Raw genomic sequence first — 5,000 nt, 5'->3', positions numbered from 1 at the left:
GCACAGAGACAATATGTAAGCACCAGCATGGAACAACACCCAGTGCATCCTCTCCGCCACATTAGACTATCCACACTATCATAACCAGACCGGGAGGTCCACTCACAAAACAGAATATCCCACCCTTCCGACAACCACCATTGCTCAGCTAAGCCACCAACACCCACACATGTCCTACACAGGGGTACACCCAACATCACAATACTGCCTCCTGTCACAGCACACAAACAATGGCAGGAATGAAAGACACAGGTCTGCCACAAGCATGGAATCAGAGCGCCGCCTGTTATGAGCCAAAGGTGCACCCTGACGTGGCAAATCAGATGATGCCGCAGTCATTTACTTACGATAATCACAATCAACAAACCGGCCCCCCCCCCCCCCCAAAACACCTTTCCTTACAACAATGTGTACCTTAACCTAACCCGTATTGTGCCTTAACCTAACCCGTATTGTGCCTTAACCTAACCCGTATTGTGCCTTAACCTAACCCGTATTGTCCCTTAACCTAACCCGTATTGTGCCTTAACCTAACCCGTATTGTGCCTTAACCTAACCCGTATTGTGCCTTAACCTAACCCGTATTGTGCCTTAACCTAACCCACGTTGTGCCTTAACCTAACCCACGTTGTGCCTTAACCTAACCCACGTTGTGCCTTAACCTAACCCACGTTGTGCCTTAACCTAACCCACGTTGTGCCTTAACCTAACCCACGTTGTGCCTTAACCTAACCCACGTTGTGCCTTAACCTAACCCGTATTGTGCCTTAACCTAACCCGTATTGTGCCTTAACCTAACCCGTATTGTGCCTTAACCTAACCCGTATTGTGCCTTAACCTAACCCGTATTGTGCCTTAACCTAACCCGTATTGTGCCTTAACCTAACCCGTATTGTGCCTTAACCTAACCCGTATTGTGCCTTAACCTAACCCGTATTGTGCCTTAACCTAACCCACGTTGTGCCTTAACCTAACCCACGTTGTGCCTTAACCTAACCCACGTTGTGCCTTAACCTAACCCACGTTGTGCCTTAACCTAACCCACGTTGTGCCTTAACCTAACCCACGTTGTGCCTTAACCTAACCCACGTTGTGCCTTAACCTAACCCATATTGTGCCTTAACCTAACCCATATTGTGCCTTAACCTAACCCATATTGTGCCTTAACCTAACCCATATTGTGCCTTAACCTAACCCATATTGTGCCTTAACCTAACCCATATTGTGCCTTAACCTAACCCATATTGTGCCTTAACCTAACCCATATTGTGCCTTAACCTAACCCATATTGTGCCCTAACCTAACCCATATTGTGCCTTAACCTAACCCATATTGTTCCTTAACCTAACCCATATTGTGCCTTAACCTAACCCATATTGTGCCTTAACCTAACCCGTATTGTGCCTTAACCTAACCCGTATTGTGCCTTAACCTAACCCGTATTGTGCCTTAACCTAACCCGTATTGTACCTTAACCTAACCCGTATTGTGCCTTAACCTAACCCGTATTGTGCCTTAACCTAACCCGTATTGTGCCTTAACCTAACCCGTATTGTGCCTTAACCTAACCCGTATTGTGCCTTAACCTAACCCGTATTGTGCCTTAACCTAACCCGTATTGTGCCTTAACCTAACCCGTATTGTGCCTTAACCTAACCCGTATTGTGCCTTAACCTAACCCGTATTGTGCCTTAACCTAACCCGTATTGTGCCTTAACCTAACCCGTATTGTGCCTCAACCTAACCCGTATTGTGCCTTAACCTAACCCGTATTGTGCCTTAACCTAACCCGTATTGTGCCTTAACCTAACCCACGTTGTGCCTTAACCTAACCCACGTTGTGCCTTAACCTAACCCACGTTGTGCCTTAACCTAACCCACGTTGTGCCTTAACCTAACCCACGTTGTGCCTTAACCTAACCCACGTTGTGCCTTAACCTAACCCACGTTGTGCCTTAACCTAACCCACGTTGTGCCTTAACCTAACCCACGTTGTGCCTTAACCTAACCCACATTGTGCCTTAACCTAACCCATATTGTGCCTTAACCTAACCCATATTGTGCCTTAACCTAACCCATATTGTGCCTTAACCTAACCCATATTGTGCCTTAACCTAACCCATATTGTGCCTTAACCTAACCCATATTGTGCCTTAACCTAACCCATATTGTGCCTTAACCTAACCCATATTGTGCCTTAACCTAACCCATATTGTGCCTTAACCTAACCCATATTGTGCCTTAACCTAACCCATATTGTGCCTTAACCTAACCCATATTGTGCCTTAACCTAACCCATATTGTGCCTTAACCTAACCCATATTGTGCCTTAACCTAACCCATATTGTGCCTTAACCTAACCCATATTGTGCCTTAACCTAACCCATATTGTGCCTTAACCTAACCCATATTGTGCCTTAACCTAACCCATATTGTGCCTTAACCTAACCCATATTGTGCCTTAACCTAACCCATATTGTGCCTTAACCTAACCCATATTGTGCCTTAACCTAACCCATATTGTGCCTTAACCTAACCCATATTGTGCCTTAACCTAACCCATATTGTGCCTTAACCTAACCCATATTGTGCCTTAACCTAACCCATATTGTGCCTTAACCTAACCCATATTGTGCCTTAACCTAACCTATATTGCGCCTTAACCTAACCCATGTTGCGCCTTAACCTAACCTATGTTGCGCCTTAACCTAACCTATGTTGCGCCTTAACCTAACCTACGTTGCGCCTTAACCTAACCTATATTGCGCCTTAACCTAACCTATATTGCGCCTTAACCTAACCTATATTGCGCCTTAACCTAACCTATATTGCGCCTTAACCTAACCTATATTGCGCCTTAACCTAACCTATATTGCGCCTTAACCTAACCTACGTTGCGCCTTAACCTAACCCACGTTGCGCCTTAACCTAACCCACGTTGCGCCTTAACCCAACCCACGTTGCGCCTTAACCCAACCCACGTTGCGCCTTAACCCAACCCACGTTGGGCCTTAACCCAACCCACGTTGCGCCTTAACCCAACCCACGTTGGGCCTTAACCCAACACACGTTGGGCCTTAACCCAACACACGTTGGGCCTTAACCCAACACACGTTGGGCCTTAACCCAACACACGTTGGGCCTTAACCCAACACACGTTGGGCCTTAACCCAACACACGTTGGGCCTTAACCCAACACACGTTGGGCCTTAACCCAACACACGTTGGGCCTTAACCCAACACACGTTGGGCCTTAACCCAACACACGTTGGGCCTTAACCCAACACACGTTGGGCCTTAACCCAACACACGTTGGGCCTTAACCCAACACACGTTGGGCCTTAACCCAACACACGTTGGGCCTTAACCCAACACACGTTGGGCCTTAACCCGCTCTGTAATTGTCATACGACGCGTTAAATTAGTGTAGTGTTGCCTAACTGCAACCCCCGCAATATAGTTTGCTACTCGCACTGCCTGGTCCCCAGTGTATCGCTTCATGTTAAACACCTTGCAGCGATACACTGTAATGTGGATGGCAGCAGGACGTACATGCTCAATGCCCTTCGCAGTTGTTCATTGGCATTCGCATGGCGAAGCACTTAGCCTACGCTGTGGTACGGCCTGTGTCAACTGTCCGCTGATGTTGTACGTCCAAATCACACACTGTACTGCACATTGGTCCTCATGTACTGAATGATACATCGTGGTACATGTGACCGTACAACGACTGCGCCAACAACGGCGAACCATGCGGTCCAACTGTTGTGCACTCAGCTATGTGTCGTCTCCCTATAAGAGCCGGATTGCAGTGTGGTATGCCCTGGATGGCGATCAGCATGAGCCGTCTGTTGATGTAGTGGCGCGTGTTGTCAGACGTAGTCGTCTCTTCTCACACACCGTGACAGCATGGTGCACTGCGTTCCACATCTGCGACATGCGACAGAGGCCGGTTGACAGTCGTTCGCGCAATGGACATCGCATACGTACGGGGGCCACCTTCCACGTGTTCGCGAAGCGTGCACATGTTGTTGCGTGTATGTGGGCAGACATAGTGTGTCGTGACACCTGACACAGGCATGCAACAATCGTTGAATTTGCAAATGGCGATGGACGTCTACGTTTGCTGGTGACGTTACGCAAATGAACAACTGGTAAACCGTTGTGGTGCGGTTGTTCTCGCTAGAGGTGAATCAGTGATGGCGACGATCGGTTGAGCTACCAACCGGTTGTTTCAGCGATACCCACCATGCCCACGAACGTGAATGGCATGTGGGTGTGAAGCGATACGCGGCGGTGGCTGGGTGGGACCGTCCCCGGCCGGTGAGGGGGGGCCTCCCGGCGTGCTGGCCGCGCGGTGCGTGGGCGCACGCGCTACAGCCGGCTGGTGGGGGCGGCCAGTGGCAGGCGCGCCGGCCGACGGAGGCGGCAGGCGGCGCAGCTGCGCGCCGGCGCACCCTGCACGCGGCGCCGTGCGGCCAAAGTAGGTCCTCGCGGGCCCGGTGCGAAGCGCGGTGGACATCTGCAGTGTGCTGGTCCGATTGAGGACTGTGTGCGCTGAGGATGCGCCGCCGCCCGGCGCTCGGCGCCGCGACGCCGTCTGCTGCTCGGTCGCCTCTGCGGTTCTCGCAGGTGGTTTGTATCGCAGCTGTGCGGACGTGTTGGCGCGTGCGCTGTGCTGGGAGAGTTCGCTTCGGCACCCAAGTGGGGCTTTTGTCCTTCTGTGGCGCTGGCGTTGGAGCTGCCGGCCACCGTAGGTGGCGCGTGTTGTCTCCCGCCGGCAATGCCACGACAGCACGCTCCCGGGCCTCTGTCGGCAGCGGCAAGCTCAGTTGGGAGCACGGGTGGTCGCACCTAAAGCGTCTACTCGCCAAACTCCGGGCGATTGCGCCTCTCTCGAACCCGACCAAGTACTTAGGACGGCGCTGCGCGCCGCCGGGACCTGAGAGGGTTTCGAGGTGTATCGTGCAGGGGAGCTCAGCCTCCTCCTGTTTGCAGAA

The sequence above is a fragment of the Schistocerca americana genome, unplaced genomic scaffold (genome assembly GCF_021461395.2).
Source record: "Schistocerca americana isolate TAMUIC-IGC-003095 unplaced genomic scaffold, iqSchAmer2.1 HiC_scaffold_657, whole genome shotgun sequence".
In the NCBI taxonomy this organism is placed as follows: Eukaryota; Metazoa; Arthropoda; class Insecta; order Orthoptera; family Acrididae; genus Schistocerca; species Schistocerca americana.
This window is presented reverse-complemented; position numbering follows the sequence as displayed.